This window comes from Coturnix japonica, chromosome 3 (assembly GCF_054131305.1).
Source record: "Coturnix japonica strain WE chromosome 3, WE-NBRP24, whole genome shotgun sequence".
Lineage (NCBI taxonomy): Eukaryota > Metazoa > Chordata > Aves > Galliformes > Phasianidae > Coturnix > Coturnix japonica.
In genome coordinates, this window is record NC_140665.1 from 3960111 (window position 1) to 3979302 (window position 19192).

Genomic DNA, 19192 nt, shown 5'->3' on the forward strand with positions numbered 1-19192 from the left:
AAGACTCCATTCTTGGAGATGTTCAAAATGCCACTGCAGTTGGCCTTATGAGCAGAGGCACTTTCCAACCTCAGTCATTTTGTGACTGTGTGACTTTTCCCAGCTCACAGTTCCAGTTCTTGTCTACTATCTGCCGCTGTCAAACATTTGGATGCTAATGGCAAATAATGATGGAAGCTCTTTCTTGGAGTTGGTAAGAGTGTCACTGAGGGAAAAATAGCACTCTTGTTATTTTCTAACAGCAGTTAAATGTTTATTGTAAGAGCGTAATCCGCTAACCTCATAAGCACAGTTTTGTGTGAGGGATGTATGGCCTGACAGACAAAACAGCCAATTTTTTTATTGATCCATAGAGAAAATAAGATTTGTGCTATTTGTGTGAGCATGCAGGAACACGTGGGAGCCTCGAGTAGGCACCAGGAGCACGTACTGAAAGGTGCTGAGCATGTACAAAGTGAAAATAAAAGCCTTCCCAAAAGAAACCTGTGATCCAAATACATCAGTTATGAAAATTGGCACATCTATAAAGAAATTCCAGATAAATCTATGTAGTAAAGAAAAAAAAGGGCTACTGCAGCCAATTAACTACAGGATCTACTTGATAAATCTTTTATCTCAAATTAGCAATGTGTGTATTGAGTGAATCAAGATGAGCATGCTACTCTTATAGAAAACTTGTACATGTGAAACCTGTCATCCCATATTAGAAGACAAATGATGTTTTGACGCATTACATAAATAATGGAATCACGTGGCCACCTGATCCTAGTTATTTCTAAGTGAAGGATAAGACATTTTGAACATCCTTTTATTGTGAATTATAGAGCTATAATTCTTTTGAACCAGCAGCACAAGAAAACAACATTCAGTGGAAGCTGAATAGCTCTGTTTGGAGTGAAAACTTTGTCCCTTTGAAATCTAGCTTAAATGAAGCAGTGATTTCAACCTCATTTCCTGGGAGGTGGTGCCTCTGTCTCGCGTTTACTAAAAGAGATGACCACTTGTTATCTGGAAAATGGAAATTCTCTCTCTTTTATCAGCTGTTCATCAGTAAATTCCGCAAAAGCAAACAAGAAGATTGATTACTTTGGATTACCTGCACGATCTGGGATCGGCCTACACAAGGATGCTTTGTGCTGCGAGAGGCAGAACCAATGACTGTGGATGCTCTGGCTGTTCCCATCACCTAACATAAGCAGCTGCCTGAGCTCCACACGCACAAGCTGCAGGGAAGGCAGGACTGCTGGTCAGCTGGCTGGTTGCTCCTGAGTACAATTTGCAACAGCTGAACCTGCTCTTCTGCTGGATGTCAGGTGCTAGTTCAGGCCTTTCTCATCATTCCGCCTGATTTTCAGGAAATCTACAGGAACTTCCTAATCTTTGAAGTCTGTAGCCTTGTAATGAGTGTGGCTGAAGCTGGGCAACAGATTTACATGGGATTTGCAGGAGCAGGTAGGCAGCAGGAGCACATCAGCTCTGTTTCTGGATAGAGCGGGGAGATGGTACACTGGAAGTGGTATAAGTCATTTCATGTCCTTATATGTGAAATGCTGGTGAATTTAGCAGGGATTAGTCAGTTTTTCATACAGGTGTGGACTCAAAACTTGGGTAAAAGGAGGCAACCATTCTGAAGCAGTTATTTAATGAGAAAGAGTGTGGGGTTTGTTTCTTTGTTGTTGTTTTTTAATCTGTATAGAAACTTCTGAGAGGAACTGATGAAGTTATAAAAAGCAGTAGTGTTCCTGTGCTCTGCAGTGGACAGCAAATGAAACCGGTTGCTTGAATTAATTCTGAATGAATGAATTCTGTGGCAGATGTTTAGAGTTCAGGAGGAAGTTCAGACTACTTGGTCAGAATGGTATGAAGCTGACAGCTCAAGTCAGTTGCTTTGTACCTGGTGACACCACAACTGGTTTTGGTCCTCTGTCATTCTGGAATAAGACAAAGAAGTAATTAGGATCCAGAACTTGGGAGACATCCAGGAACTTGCAGGCTTTACACAACATAAAAGGACCGGTCTGCAGCTACACAGGGTCCTCCTGCCATGGGTGGATGGTCCCAGTTTTAAACTAAGACAGGGGTGGTTTAGGGTGGATATTAGGAGGAAGTTTTTCACTCGGAAGGTGGTGATGCACTGGAATAGGTTGCCCAAGGAGGCTGTGGATGCCCCATCCCTGGAGGCATTCAAGGCCAGGCTGGATGTGGCTCTGGGCAGCCTGGTCTGGTGGTTGGTGACCCTGTACATAGCAGGGGGTTGAAACCTGATGGTCCTTTTCAACCCAGGCCTTTCTATGATCCTAAGATTTCTCGCCTTCCCCTCCAAGCGTGAAGAACTTGGTGACAGCAGCTCATCCTGGAGCGGATACAGCTTATTCTGGTGTAATTTGCATAGAGCTCTCCATCAGTTAAAGCCTGAATTTTAATGTGAGAAAAAGCTCTGAGATCCAGGGGCTGTTATTAAAACAAGGTTCATGATGAATGGAGAGATCATTTAGGATCAAAACAAATGGAACAGCCTGCCTATCTAGTTTCATACTCAGTAACATTTCAGATAGGTTCAGTGTGATTTTACAGCCATATCAGAGATTTCTGTTTCAGGATAGTAGTTTTCTCTCACCCTCCCCAGCTGCCAGCTCACCAGAAACTCACATCTACAGGGTGTGCGTGTGCTCCCCTCCCTCTCTGCCCTCTGCCTGCTAGTCCTAGCTAGCCCAGGGACTTCTTTTACAGCCAAGGTGCAACATTTCATTTTCACGCATGTCACGACTGTCAAGATTAGTGTGTCAGCACTGCAGTGTTTGCCCAGGTGTACAAGTGACAGTCTGAGGTTGGGAGAAGGGAAGGGAGTGGCAACGTGAGCATCTGTATGGCAGCTGACATCCCTCTGGCTAAGCCTATCAGTAATTCACTATTTCCTTCCTCGAAACCTGGTATTTAAGGTAATCATTGTGCTATGCTTCATCATAGGCAGCCTCCAAGGGTGAGGGTGCTTAGGTGTTTTCTTGCTATTTGCCTCTGACTCAGTGTGATAGAATGAGCAAAAGTAGTTTTGTTTTGAAAAGACAGGGTTTACATCTCCAGGGTTTTTGTCTCTGTGTTCTTCTCATTATCAGCTTTTCTGCTGAGCATCAAATATGAATTGCAAAGAGGACAGCGTGTGTTATTTGCCTGCTTATAGATATTTAGCTACATGTATGAGGGTGTGGATATTTTCAACTGTGATACTAAGTTCTAACCAGTGATGTCCTGTTGAGTCTGAAAAATTCATTTACCTGTGAAAAAATGTGTTTGCAATCTCTAATACACCAGACCAGATTTTAGCTGTGTTGACTGATGGCTTTACAGCTGCTTCACTTCCAACAACAGAGATAAAATCCTGCCTGATTTCCACTGCTGGCCTCACCTCTGTGTCCTTAGACACACTGCCATCTCACCACAGAAGCTTTCCCTCTGTTATTCCTGCCCTCTGAAACAGTTTTCCTGTATTCCTCTGTGTTCTTCACTCCTTTTTCCCATTAGAAGTCTCATTTGAAAACATATTTTCTTCTTTCCCCTCAGCTCTTAATGTTATCCTGCTGCTCTCATCTATTATTTAGTTTTAGCTGTAGTATTTTGGATAGAATCACAGAATTAATGTGTAGGATATGCTGAGATGGATCCAAGCACATTTTCCAAATCAAAATGCTCTCTAATCCTGAGAGTGCTTGCACCCAGCTGTGCGAAACAAGGGGGATTCTGCTGGGATAAGGATGATGAGGAACCCCAGCAGACAAATCTGAGGTAGGAAAGACATAAGTACTCATTTTAGAGAATGACAGTGGGTCACTGTTAACTTGTACCTCTAACAAGGGCTGTAAGGGCATGGGTAAAGAAATTAGGAGTCTAGAACACCACACAAATCTTCATCAACCACAGAATAGAGGGGAAGATTTGAGAGAGAAATTATGTGAAACGCTTTGTCTTCAGATGAGCAATGAAAAAGCTTTCAGAGCAGTGTTAAATCTAGAGCATTAGTGCTGCGCTGCAGCCCTTCACAATGCTTTCTCCAGCTGATAGGTATTCCAAATGAATTTGTTATATTCCCAAACATACAGGATTCTTCAATTATGGTTCCTGTGTGTCACGTGCCAAAGACACATCGATCCCCACATTGTTCTCTATTAACTACACTGTATTGAAAATATACAGCCATGTCAGGTTGATTTTTCCAAGCTTTTTCTCTAGAATAATGAGCTTTTTTCTGTATTTGCGTAAAGGTACCTCTCTGCTTACACAGGGCTTCTGAGAGTACAGAAACTTCTTATATTTTGCTTATGAGTAAATCCTGTTGATGCTTTCTCCTTTCTCTCAGCTCCATCGTTGGATGGTTTGTTTGTTTTTTGCTATGTTAGGGCTGATTTCCAACATTTTATCCCTAATTTAGCATAAAAAGTGCACAGTGGGGCTGGCTTACCCCAGGCTTTTGTGTGCACTTTACTATGTTGGCATTAGATTCCTCTGTTGCCTGATAGGGGACTGAAGAAACATATGCAGCTTGTCCAAAATACTTGCATGGTGACTACCCAGAATATACGTGTTTTGCTGTTATTCCCATGTATGTTTTGGCAGGGCAGAGAGCTCATTTGGCTTTCTATGCATTTGGGCAAGGAGGGGAAGTCTGTCCTTTCTCCCTTCTATTCTGTGCTTTTATGCATTCATCATATTGCTCCTTCAACCCAAGTAGAGAAACACTAAGTGCTATCACAAATGGCGAGGGTTATAATCAGTGGCCAATATCCTTGTTACAGTGAACTTCACCAGCCCCTGGCGCAAGACAAAAATGATACCAAGGGCCTTCCCATATTATGAGGAGCTGAAACAATCCTGTAATAGTTGTTCTGCAGTTAATGGCACAAAAAACTCAGTAACACTTCAGGACCTCCATACTGGATTTGGCTCAGAGCCAGCTGGAGCCCTTCCATCAAATCAATGTGCTTCAAATTATGCCCTCAAATAGGTAGGCCAAATTTTCCTATTCAGCTTGGACTTCTCCTGCTTTTTGAACTCATTCTTAGCAGCTGAACAAGAAACACTCGAAGGGGTAAATAACCACTTGAGTGGTTATGAGATGACATGGTTGCATTAACTCTGTGTTTAGAAAATCTGTCTGTGTGCAGGCCTGTGTCTGCGCCTGGAGCCCTGGCTGCCATGCTGTGATCTAACTGGGGAGAGCAAGCCTGCCTCTCTCAGTCAGCGTAGTAACCTCATCATCACTGCTCTCTGAGCACTGAAGTGGATCCAGAGACTCAAAGAAGCCAAAAGGAGGTGCTGAGGGGACAGGTGAAAATAGCAATTTTGTTTTTCTGAATGGACATTTCCTTCATCGTGGTGTGTATATGAATGGCATGGTGCAATGCACCTGGTTAAAACTTGGCCTTGGGATTTAAGCCCTCTATTCAGATTGAGTTCTGATTTAGGCAATGGAAAGGTAATAAAATTCATGTAATCAAGGCAGGTGAGTCGAGCTGCTTAGTTTGCATGTTTGCTTCGGTAGGTTTTCTCTACAATACAAAGATGCCAAAAAATGGCTCATACCCTTGAAGAGAAGTGCTACATCTGTTGGGTTTCTCCAGCAGGTGTGAGGACTCTTGGGGGTGCGTGCTGCTGTTGGAGTTCAAGTCAGCACTGAATGCAAGTACAGGGAGAGGCTCTTCAAAGGCTTTTTATTAGCAGTAGAGCTAATAGTTACACTTGAATAAAAATGAAGACTCAAGCTGGCACAATTTGTAGCTGACGCCAGCAAGATTTAACAAATGGCCACGTTCCCAGGCTGCTTGGGGCATGACGTCTAGTGGCATATGTAGATGAAGGATTGGAAGCATTAAAATAGCTGACCAAAACCTATCGGGCAGTGGGAAAATGGTGTGTGATCTTCTCAGCCCAGAGGCACTGCGGGTTTGCTCTCCTCTTAAAAAACCAGAGAGGAGCTGTCTCGAGGACAAGAGATTAACTTTGAACGAGGCTTCTTAAGGTTTTCTGTCCCTTTTTCTTTCCTGTTCTTACAGTAAAGACAATCTTGGTTCTGAGCAAGGTACACTTTAACCCTATGACTGAAAGGAAGATCCTCTCTTGGCAGCGTTGAGCACAAAGCTGAAATGGGTATATACACAGCCAAGATTACATATAATTGGTATATATTATAAGTACAGAAATTCAAGTAGCTTTGCATTAATTTGAATAATTCTATTTTCTACTACTGGTGTAAAAAAAAAAAATAAAATTGAAGGGGAAGCTGCCAACCATTTAAATTTCCCTGTTTGCTCAGAGTCTCTTGTCTGGGAAAGAGTTGTACTTGGTAAAATCTTGCCCCTGTGTATAAAACTCTCTTTTATCTTAGGGGTAAAACTCTTGCTGACTTCAGGGTGTTGTGATTTCATCCCGAGAAACAGTGTTTTGGTAAAGAAAACTAATAATTAAAGTAACTTTTGAAGCTTTCTCTGTGAAAAAATAGGACAGGCAGCAAGCTTGGAATGCATGACAGCAGGAGGCATAGTGACCTTTCAGATAAATGATCTGAAAAAATGAAGAACTGACCGTCTTCTGAAACCAGGCACAGCATTTTGTGGGATTTCAGTGCAACAAAGGAAGGCAGAGGGCCCATAAAGATAGCAATTGAAAAGTATATTAATGCACTTCTTCAAATTACACACGCACGAACTCTTTGTACTGCTGAAGAAAGCACTAACTTGTGATTTGCTTTAAGCTTCATTCTGGTTGTTGTAAAACTGGAAGGATCTCCTGAATGCTTTTGGAGAGTCCCCATAGCTGTCTCTCCAGCTGGTTTGCTGCAGAGGGAAACATTTCCTAGGGAAAGGGATTTTCAAACTGAGAACGTATTTGACACAGAAAGGGATTCTTTTCTTAAGTTACAGAAATTAGCTCATTGGCATAATTTATAGGTAAAAGGCTCCAAAGAACCATGACATTTGGATCAGACCTTAGAAATTACAACACTAGTGAACTTAGAAGTGGAGTGTTTGTTTCAGTTCTTCTTTCTATGTGTCCCTTTTAAATTATATTTTCCTATTTTGCTCATGTTTAGCCATATGAGCTACAGTTTAAGCAACAACTGTAGTTAATCTCAGAATCTGCATGAAAACAGGACCTTGTGCTATAAGAAAGATAGCAGCTCTCTAGCGAGCTGAAAGAAACAAACAATCCATTGAAAACCACCCTGCAGAACTGTTTGTTAAGGTAACACTCACTTTGAAGTTCATCACACGTGTAGCCTTAGTGAGCAAAAGGCCTAAGCAGGGATTTTAACAATTCACTGACAAATTGTTATCTGAGAAAAGAGTCACTCGATGAAACTATTTCATATTAATCATTAGGCATTAAATTCCCCAAACAAAGCACCTTTGTTTCATGCTGTAATAAATAGCTGCTGTAAAATGCAAGGATTGACTGGGAACTGCACAGTTAAAATTACCTCCCAGGGAAGTACTGCGCATGGAAACATAGTCTGGGTCTTCAAGGGCTCCTCTTTGTTTGGTATGACCTATTAAAGACTGACATCGGATAGTTTGTCACCAATTTTCCCTCCATAATAGAACTTCATATGCTCGTACATAAAACAACATGACTTGAAAGCAAGTTTTTCCTTTTTTGCCCAGCTGAGCACTCAAAAAGCTTGCATGGTAGTGAGAAACACTTCTCATGGATATATTAAGTGCTACCATCTGTTTGGATTGTTTTGAAATGCATTTTTGGGCCAAAGCCTGCCCTTGTGTGGATCCAGTTTAACATGAAAGCCTCGGCAGTTCCCTGAATGTGAATAAGGCAGCAAAAATCACTCCTTTCATGCTGCCCAATCATGCCCTTTAATTTTACTACAATAACTTTAACTGAATCAGAATAGCAGCTCCAAAAAATTGAGCCCTTGATTATCTTGATGACTACCTTAATCCCCCCTAGAAATTGCACTGATTTCAACAGCTTTCCTCTCCACTGAGCCCAATATTCAGACAACAGAAGTGAGTCAAAGTTGGGAAATGGAGGGATTATTGTTCGTTGGGTTTTGCTTTAACTTTGTATCTTTTGTTTTTCCTCTGGTGCCTGAAATAAGAAACAAAAAATGGAAATATGGAAGATGGAAGAGCTTCTATGTAAACCATATCTGTTCACTAGAAGGAGCAAAATAACTTTAGAATACTATATAAGGTGATATTATTACTGCCCCACTTCAGACTTTCTGCCAGCTCCAGCTAACACATTTCAAATGGCATGACTTTGTCAGAATTTACAGCATTTGGCAATCACAATTCCTATCTGTTACCAACCAAAGTTTATTTTTAGTTCTTAATGCTGTGTTAATTACATTATAATTAACATATACACAGGAATAGCAAGTTCTTTTATTTCAGGCTTTCTCTCCTGAAACATCACTTTCTTTTCTGTGTGAGATGCATCTATTTTTTCGTATCCTTAATTCTACATTGCAGCTTGAGCTTTGGCTTACATGTCAAAACCAATGATGACATTTCAGTATTGTACTTCTTTCCTCTCTTATTTCAATACATACCAGGAGAAAGAAAAAAAGAAAGCAACAAAACTAAAAACTACTATGTTGAACATCTTCATCACCATTTCCAGATATTGTTATTCAGAAGTGAAGAATGTATTTTAATTTGTGTACACCAAGTATTACTTTTGTTGTGTTAAGCAACTGCAAACCATAGGAACTTCATCACTTGCAGGGATGGTGCACTTGTACATGCAATAGCAGTACTGATGGTAGGTGGATGGTTGAACTTGATGCTCTTAGAGGTTTTTCCAACCTTAATGATTCTGTGATTAAATAACTAGAGTGTTCTTCTCCATGTTTGCTACTAAGGACCTAGTTTAACCTATTTGAATGCAGTAGAATGGCCTGAAGAGGGGAGTGTGTGGTGCTTTTTGACATTAAATACATTCTCTGATGATTTTTGCTGAAAAGCAAAAACATGGATCTTTGTTTACACTTGAAATATGGGATCCTGAGTTGTGCCTATCCTTATGGGCTCTGCTCAGGGCAGTGGGCATGGCCCTGATGCCAAAGCAAAGTCAACCAAGAGGTGAATGGGGTAGGAGAGCAAGCTCCAGAGGCTCTCCAGCTTTGTACTGAGATACTGCCCAGAATCCTTTTCCATGTAGTGAAATGGAAGTGTTGCCATGGCAAAGCAGACATTCAGGTACAGGTGGGAGTTTTGCATTGCCTGAGGAAGGTCCTCCTTGGGATGACTCTAACATAGCAGGGCAGACTGTGGTGCTGAGACTGGGGCTTCTGGGTGTAGCACTTCCTTCACAGTGCATGCTACACTGGGTTGTAGTTATTGTACTCATGCAGAAAGCAGCAAGAGCACACTGGGACCACCTAGGACAACTTTGGGATAGCTGAGGCTTTTACCCAAAGAGGCTTGAGCGTCCTCCTTTTTGGGCATCAGGCACACTCCTGGCACCCTGCATCTGCAGTTTCAGATGAGATCTTGTGGGGTGAGGCAGAGAATAAGAAGGCATTCTTTGTTTGCTTCTTTGTGGTCAGCTGTCTTTGACCAAGAAATAAAAACATACACACACTTTATCTTTGTTAAAATAAATAAGCACAGGGCTATGTATTACAATCCACTTGGGAACTGGATCTGGTCCAGAACGTGGCAGCTCGCTTGTTATTAGCCCTGGTTTCTCTCTTGAGTGCTTGCAGCCAAAGCTCCTGTGCTGGCTGATCTCTGACTTCATGGAGAGGTTTCTTTTCTTTTTTTTCCTTCCCAGTCATAATTTTAGCCATGAATGGAATGGGACTTGCCTCTTGCTTTGAATGATGCTGCCTCGTTTGTCCTTAGGGGCTTTCCAAGCAAGAGTCTCAACTCCAGCACTCTCACTCTCTAGTCCTGAAATAGTTTGTGGATCTTTGGAGTGGTGGGCCAAAGCCATTTTTTTTTAAGGTGATGATAGAGATGGGAGCTAGGGGAGGGGAATTGGAGCCTGAGATGTCTGTTTTAGTTGGCAGATGGTTGTTTTGGACCAATCTGTTTATCTGCTCAAGCCAAATTTCTTGCCGTCCAAACTGTATTTGTATGATGTTCATGTCCTGACCAGTGACCATGCTAAACCTTCCAGCTTTTTTGGGGATCCACAGGCTGGGGAGGGGGAACTCCTGCAGAAGGACATTTAGCATTACTCATTCCATGCCCCCTGTGTTCAAAATGCTCAGCTGTTCCAACATACCGTGTGTTCTTTTCACAAGTGCAAAATTAAGCATTCCTGCTGAAACAAAACCTTGTATTTAGATGAGTTTGCTCTGTCACGCCTTGGTTGAAACAGGGTTTTTTTGTGTGTGTGTGCGCTGAGGGAGAATACAGAGAGCTGTAGATTAACTGGTCAAGTTAGCAAAATCACAGAGAATGAAAGTCCCAATAGATGTAAAACAACCGCGTTTTTATTTCCTGGATGATCAGGTTCTGATCCCTAGGGGTGAATCTGTCACAGTGTGCACCTGATGTTGGTACAGATCCATTTCCTTGTAACTAAACTGAAAGTACTGTTGTAGATAAGGAAGGTTTTGCCCACCTTGCTTGGCTGAATACAGCACTGTTCCATTCTTCTCACCCCTGGGAGGTTTGTGAAGGTCTATATAGGAACCAGGAGAAAAGAGCTGCTTTTAAAAATCTATTGACTTCCTTTCAATTGCCTGGGCTTATAGACCTTCAGAAGGAGGAGAATGTGGTTAATAAAACTTCTTTCACCTCCTGGGTGGGTTTTAATAAGCTCCTTCAGCTTGAGAGAGTGGCTCCTCAGCTGTGTTTAATTTCAGCTCCAGATTTTTCTAGCCTATGCACAATATAAGGACCAGGCATGTGTGCTGCATCATCTCTTATAAGGTGTGGGCATCTACAATGGGCAGGTAACCATCACTAGTCCCTGGCTAATGTTATCCTGCTTGCATGATAAACATAGCATAGCAGGGAGGTTCCATTCTGAAAAATAGTAGAGAAAATATTACTTATAACTCTTAATCAAATTCTGTAACATTCTAAATTTTCAACAACAATTTTCTGGTGTTTCCCATTAGGGGACAAAGACTGCTGTCAGCTATGCTGGCACATACCCAGCTTCCTTTAAAAGAGCTATTCTGGATTCAGGAGAACTGATTTTTTTTTTCTCTTTGTCTTTCTTTTATTTCCCTCCACAGTTAAAAGTAAAAATGCAGAAGCATTTTGAGGAACTCCACGGTCTTTTGCATTAAGGAAAAAGAATCTGATTTTAGCATAGCTGGTGACAGTTATTTAGTTGAGGATGGGTTTAGTTATTGAGCTGCTGCACATATGTTGGAGGCTTGAGTTATCTGAACGCCCTAATTAAAGAATAAAACAAACCTTTTATTTCATTTTTTCAGCACTTAGGAGTACAGATATTTAAGCCATTTAGGAATTCAGAATTTCATATTCTTTATTCTGCGGGTACCTCATTAGAAAAAGTAGCTTTTGTTAATTGCTGGTAGCAGCTCTCAATAAGATTTACTGTTTGGGTTAAAAACCATTATAAAGCCTGACCTCATTACATAAATTACTAATTCACAACAAAGCAGACGTATTATCTATTCACTTGGTGGGAGCAGTTTGCTGAAAGCCCTCTTTAGTTCCTTTGGGTGAGTGTGTGGGGCAATACCTGACGCCTGGCTCCAGTCTGGAGCTCAGATGCATCCTTGGTCAGTGCATGACACCAACAGGAGCTGCAGCCCGCTTGGCCTCACTGCTAATACCAGAGGTCACCATTTTGTATTGGAACAGCTCGTTTTAAATATTAGATCTCAGTCTTTAAGCATGTGCTGAGAGTTTACAGTCACTGTTGCTTTAGAACATCTGCTTTTCCATAGGCGGGGGAAAAAATGCTTTGGGAAAGTTAAAAAGCCTAAATGATATATATGGCATTGCGTGTTTGTTACAGTAGTAACCTGTGACGTAGCATAGAAGGGTCCATCTATAAATACTTTAATATTATTTAATAAATTATGATGGGTTTTATAACGTAGCTAATAATAACATTAAATGTTTCTGCGTTTAACAGGCACACACATTGTTTTAACAATATCTCTGTGTTATATGCTTTGCAACAGCTTGTTATAGCTTCAGCTGTTAGGCATTTACTATGCATTCATTTTTGAGGAAAAAGGAATGCTTTCTAATAAGTTATGAAGGAACGTAGCTGCATCGATTGCCCATTTAACAAATATGACAAAGCGTTTATGAAAGAAGACAAAATTGAATAGGTACTTACACACTGGCATAGCTCACCAGGAGCAGGGCTTGCCTTTGAGCATCTGCCTCAAGGCCATTCTGAAATATGATCCAGGTCATATTTGTTCCTTTGTGGTTGTTATCCATGACTTGAGGGAAAGTGCAGTAGTGCCCAGTGCATTGGGCTGGGTTCCTGTTGGGGCTGTGGGGCCACTGGGTGGCTTCAGGCAAAAAGTAGCCTTGGTGATTGGTTGCAGGAGTGGCTGGGACTGCCCTGTGAGGAGTTAGGGTGAAAGCATTTAGTAGCAGGACACAGCCCATCTTGGTGAGTAATAGTTTTTCCAAATCTTGTGTTGCAGAATAGATCCCTACCTCGCTCACCCCCTGCTTTTCACTGTGCCTGGAGGGTATGCGGAGTGAGGTTGAGTTGCTCTTCAAGAAACAACATCCACTGGAAAGACTGCAATGTGTTGTTGTCCAACAGACCATATCTCATGTGTGTTATGCTGTTCCTGGTCATAGAATCACAAAGGTTGGAAAAGACCTAAAAGATCATCCAGTCCAACCGTTCACCTGTCACCAATAGCTCCCACTAAACCATGTCCCTCAACACAACATCCAGTCATTCCTTGAGCACCCCCAGAGTCAGTGACTCCACCACCTCCCTGGGCAGTCCATTCCAGTGCCTGACCACCCTTTCGGAGAAGTAATACCTCCTAATGTCAAACCTGAATCTCCCCTGATGTAGCTTGAAACCGTTCCCTCTGGTCCTATCACTAAGGACATGAGAGAAGAGGCCAACCCACAGCTCAGTACAACCTCCCTTCAGGAAGTTATAGAGAGCAATAAGGTCTCCCCTAAGCATCCTCTTCTCCAGGCTGAATATTCCCAGCTCAGCAGGTGTAGCTATCTTCAGTGTCCGTTCATTGTGAAGGAAGCTAAGAGAACAGTTGAGTCTTCTACTGAGAGGTGTGATGACTTTACTGAATAGCACTCAAAGAACAAATACTGTCTGATATCACTGAAAAGTTCTGTGCATGTAGTGCTTAGAGAAATCCTCATTTGGGAATTTTCTTCTTATTTTCCTTCTCTCAAGCAAAATTACAAGCGCCGCAGGAAAGAAAAAAACTTTCTGAGTATTTAGGATATAATTGCAGGTTATTATTATAGACATCCTTCCTTTGGGAATCCGAGACTACAATACATTTCATTCTGATTAAATTAAAGACCAACCAACAACTCCCAGCTCATGGCAGTTAGTTTCTATTGCTTATAATGCCACTGAGATCAGTGGGATTCCCCACAGAGTGAGGCACTTTTCCACCTTAGTGGAGCTATCACTACCTGAGCCTGTTACAGCACCAAAAGCATCTGTATCTACTGCTATCCACTGCTGGTTGTACCACGAAGGTGAATGTAAGTGTTGGATGGTTCCTAACCCCAGGTATTTGCTATACACTGGCAGATTTCTTCTCCAGAAAAGACACTAAATAGAGAACAAGCTGTTCCATATGCTAGCTTGCAAAACCTGTGACCAGTAAGGGAAGTCACAGGAGGGAACATGGTGTTTGGTCAGATTTTTTTTCCACCACAAATATTTCCCCTGGTTGAACACCTAGAACACTATTAACTCTAATGGAGACACCCAAGACACCAAATGGTTAAGGAAGAAACATTAAAGCATACGTAACAGACACTGGCCTTTCAAGGCTGCTGGATACAACCCCTGTGTTTAAGTGCCTGAATGCGGATGTTGGTGCCTCTCTTCAGGTGGCTGGGTTTGTGAATGCTGCTATTGTGTATTTGCCAGGAATACAAGTTGAATCTCTTGATTTTGTGGTTTAAGCTCCTAGGCAGCATTTCTTCTTCTCAGTACACTGTATATAGTGCTTATTCATATGGGAAGCATGCATGATGTTTTTGGTGTTTTTAATGTTTTCTTAGTGTTGATCAGAATACATGGAATTTGGAGTTCTTATTTTGGGGATTCTTTGGTTGCTGTTGGAGGAGGAGTGTTTCATTATCTCAGTTCATCCATTTCTTAGTTAATTCTCTTTGGGTGCTCACTAGCATTGCTCCTTTCACCAACATAATGGATAAATAAGCAACCACCAGGTTCCTGAACCACAGCCTGTAATTGCGCCATCCATATTATGGTCTCCTTTTGCAAACGAGCAGAGCAGTTTCTGCTGTCTGTAGGAACAGAATAGTATCTTGACACCCTGAATCAAGGAATCCACCTCAGCAGGCAAACTTTGCCTCTGAAGTGGTAAGAAAAGGTTAGGGAGAACTATGTGGAAGAACAGAAAAGGACTACTCATGTCTTTGCCTCCCTTCCAACCTCCTGTGTTTGAGCACAATTTGGGGATGTGAAGAAAGCAAACAAATTGGACAAACTGGAGTAGCAGGGATTCTCCTCTTCCTACAGGAGCTGTGTGAGTCTGGAGTGCATTCAGAACAGGCATGTTTTGAGAAAGTTAACTGCCAAGACATAGCAAGTATCCAGCATTCATGCCACTGCAGGGTTAGAGGTTGACTGAAAGCAGAAATTGGCTGAATGGGTGTTTTTGGGGGTGCACGTCAGAGGCAGACCTCTGCAAGTGCTTTAAGCTCCTACTCTGGAGTGTGTGGTTGTAAGAACATCTCCATTACGAGGTTATACTTCTTTTTTTTACTTTGCAAATTCTTTTCCCCCCTCACTTCATTCAGGGAAACAGCCGAACTGTTTTAACTGAAACTTTCCCAAATAATTCAGCCCAAGACAGACAGGCACTGGCTAGGAAAATCTAAAACCAAACAGAGATAATCTGGCAATGTTTTTAGTAGATCAAAGCTGGGTTTCATAATGGAAAGTGTCAGGCATCCTCAAATATAAGTAGTGTTAATGCACAGCCTATAATTATGCAAATGAACACTAGGTGTCTTTGCCAACTGGACACTTTCCCCAAACATTGCATTCACTCCAAAGAGTCTCCAACAGTTGCATTAGATTTAATAAGGTTGTTACAAACTCAGGTTTTGAGTGTGAAAAGTAATGGATCCGATTCCCAGGGATTTCTGCACAAGTGGGACCACGAAGGGTTTTAGGCCATTTTGGAGAGGAGCTTTTTCTGCTGTGTGTGAAAACCAGTTACCTTCTCACTGTTATGTAGGGTTTGGTAAACAAGGTAGGAGATAAAACTGAAGTTGTGAAAGCACATTTAGACGAGTGGGGCTTAAAAGTGGTACTCGCTGTTACCGTGATTGGGATTTTGCAGTGCCAGCAATGGAGAAGCCAGAAAATACTTTCTTTTTTCTGTCCTGTAAGTACATCCTGATGGGTTTCTCCCTCCTCTAAAGGAACAGGAATTCACTTTAGCTGGAAATGAGTAGTTGTAACATACATACTGAAGTGAGAATGGTACTCCTTCCATATTTTGCATGAGCTCAAGATTAAACTAATCGCAGATTTATGCTGGATTTTTTTGCTTATTTGTTACATGCTCTTTTGCCGTGGGGCAGGGACCTTCATGGTTCATCTAGACATTTTTCCTTAACTGGTGTTTGGTGTCTCCCTCGTTCTCTTCTGATCTCATCCTTTGGCACGCTTTGATGAAAAAGATGTGGAAAAACTAATGCTATTTATTTTGTCCTGTGCTCTTGGTATTGTGTTTCTTGAGGTTTACAGAGAAGCTCAGAATAGACACTCTGGGCCTCACGACTCATGGCGGCCTTCCATACACCATGACACAGAGGGTTCCTGCCAGTTCTCTTGCTACAAAAGGAAGATGCCAGCATTAACTAACCCATAAAGCTCCTTGACACTGGGCATCCACCCAAGTACAGAAGTTTAAACCTCCATGGTGTCTTAAATGGTTTAGTTAGTGTTGTTGCCTTGGTGCTCTGTTTCCTTCCTGCGTTAACTGTGAGCTTTTATTATAGTGAAGGGAGACAGCACCAAGTGATCAGGAGAACAGGAGCAGACATCACAGCGGCAATTTAATATTTGAAGGATGAATTCTGCTGTGGGAAATGTGCCCTTGTGTGGAAGGGATTCTGTCATATCAGCTCCATACCGGGAGTATGTTTTCATGGTTTCAGTCTCAGGTCCAATGGTTCAGATTATGCATTGTTTTTTGAGCACGATGGCTTCTGTCTGAAAGAAAAGCCAGCCAAAATCCTTTGGGAATAAGTATTTCCTGGGTGAGTATCCCTGGTTTGGAGACATCAATACATACAGCTTGGTGTGAGCGACGTGCGGTGGCGTTTTGGGGGTGTGAACAGCCAGAATAGTAAGCGTATCCATCACTTCTATTTCTAGAACAGCTAGAAAGATATTACTAAGCAATTAGAAGAGAGAGGAGATGACAAAATGGAATGTCTTTCTCTCCGTTTTTCAGAAGATGATCTCATTTTACACCAGATACTCAGCTGCTGTAGATCATAGTGCTCCCTTGAAGCCTGTGCAGATGTGCACCTGCTAAGGCTCTGGCAGGGGTATGCTTGATTTTAAAAAGAAAATAATTGTGGCTGTAGTGTAAAATCAGCTTAGTTTTGGATTAAAAAACTTCAAACATTCAGTTACTCTAGAAATTGCATGCATCACAAGTTTGGGAGTTTGCAGGCTGCACAGATGCACTTCCTTCTTGTCTTTCAGGTGAATTTACGTGATCATCTGCTTCTGTGTCTGTTTTGGAATATTCTCAGACTTCCTCATTATGTTTTTCTTCATTATTTATTTTCAAAGCAGTAATTTAAGAAAAAAAAAATATATATATATCCTTACCCGACAGATTTGGCTTCATCCGCTGCACTTGAGTTTATCTCATTTAGTCTCATCCAATAGTTCCAGGCACTAATATGAACTGGAGCTGCTGGTATTCTCAGACCTTGGTTGCTGTTGTCTAAGCTGCAGTTTAAACTGCCAAGAGAGAACATTTCTTCTGCAGATGACCCAAAAGCTCATTGCACTGGCTGTCACTGGTAATGCAATGTGGGCCCTTGTGTTCTGTGGTCTCCAGGAAATGTTTTCTCATCTCTTTCTTGTCTCTTTGCCTCTCATCTCCCTCATTGTTTTCTTGCCTAAGAAGCTAAGAAGTCAGAGATGCTTCTGTTAATACCACATCATGTGCTGCCTGGGTGCAGGCATATCCATAGGCAGCATAAAGCAGGCGCATTCACTGAAGTTTGCTTACAACATCCCTGCAGCTGATTTACATGGGCCCAGGGGAAGGGTTGAACTGTAATCATGAGGAGGCTCTTCAACTCCACCAAGACTCCTCCAAGGCACAGCAAAACATCCGTGCCATCTGATGGGAGAAGGTGGTTCAACTCCCCCTGCTATTCTAAGAAGGCAGAAACAATACACTGCATATTTACATAGAATCCCCTTAAGGACATCTGTCATACCGGAGATTAAACTGAATGTCTCTCCCCAGTTTAATGTTATGCCTTCAGGCAGTCTAAGCCCAATAGATTTAGTTACTCTGCTCCAGATCCTAGATTACTAACACAGGCAGTTTTTTATTTTCCAGAAGCATAGAACCTTTGCTTGTAAAGTACTGTCTTTGTGTGGGTTTTCTAGGCTACTTCCACTTACATTTTGGAGCCTGGCCCTGTGCTGGATTTGTGGTTAGTGTTTTTTGCATTAACTTCTAGCAGCCGCACTTTCTTCACTTCTATCTCCATATGGTGCATTAGGTGAGCTATTCAACTCATTTCCTTCCATTCGTGGTGAGACACACCACAGAAGCTATGTTTCCATCCATCACCTTTTATCCAGAAGAAGCTTGCGTTACCCCTAGGACTCCAGCTGCCACTAAAATACTTGCCAAAGAATGGAGCTAAAAACAGTGGTTTGAATGTTATGTTGGTGACTAAAAGCAACTTTTCTTACTCAGGGTATTGCTCACTTTCGCTCTCCTGCCCTGGCTGAGTCCAGATATGTGCTGTTTGCAGCAGGGAATCATTTTGTTCTGTCTCTTGCTTGCTTGCTCACTCTGTGTGGCCTGAATCATCACTTAGCCACAGCAGTGCTTGAAAATACCTATTAATTTGTGGAAGAAAAGAAGATTAATTTAAGGAAGAAGCTGTAGTAGTTCCCCTAGCAGAGGCATCACTTGGCCAGTTGACTTTGCTGCCAGAGACATGTCTCCATTAATGTACTTAAGGAAGACAAATAGCAGACAATTTGGAGACCTTCTTCAGGATGAAATGCCCAATTCTCAGTTTTCCCCAGTCAGTTACGAACAGGGAGATGGAAGGGAACCATAGCTCTGTGCTATCCCAGTGTTACCCCTGACTTGAACAGGAGGCTTTTACCAGCAGCCTTTCAGCAGCTGATTCACAAAGGGAACAAAGGATTAACTCTTTTTAAGTGGCTGCTTATCAAGCCAGCTTTGCTCATTAGATGTAAAGTTCTGAATTCTGCCAGCAACTTTCGTATTTGTGAGCTGAATGTCCCATCTTGTGGCAACTCTTGCATTCTACAGTGTTGGGTTTGCCCATACGTCCTTAAGGCAATCCCAGTAAGTGTGGCAAGTGTGAACCCTCGTTTCTCTCACTGTTTATCCTTGATGGTTTTAAGGTTCTGATTAGTGGTAAACCCTATGTATTATTTTGCAGTTTCCACACATGATGCCAAGTCCACAAGCCTTAGATCAGGCTCACCCAGTTAATCCTTTGATTTCAGTCAATAATAATGACAGATAAACAAGTCTCATAACCTGTCTTCCAAGAGGTTTCCAAATGAGCAGCCCATGGTCAGCATTATGGCTCTGCCACATATACTGTCATTCTTTCCCCTTGCTGTCTGGCTATACTTTGAAACTTGAACCTCATCAGGCAAGTGTAGAATTTGCTAGGGGACTTAAAACACCTCGTTAGCTGTATGAGGGCTTTCAGGGCTCTTAACAGATTTCTCCATTAAACTCATAAATTTCTCCATAAATTCCTTTTTATAT

General features: G+C 41.9%; 1 long non-coding RNA gene across 4 annotated transcripts in view; it reads left to right on the top strand.

The window, feature by feature from the left end:
• Positions 1 to 19192, top strand: part of LOC107310689 (uncharacterized) — a 158094-nt gene that overhangs the window by 59645 nt on the left and 79257 nt on the right. Inside the window, exon 1 of one of the 4 annotated variants that reach the window (XR_014943755.1) lies at positions 12430 to 12576. The exons of the other annotated variants lie outside the window; for them this stretch is intronic. This is a non-coding gene — a long non-coding RNA (uncharacterized LOC107310689). Of the gene's footprint in view, positions 1 to 12429; positions 12577 to 19192 lie in introns of those variants that run through there. 4 annotated transcript variants of the gene reach the window in all.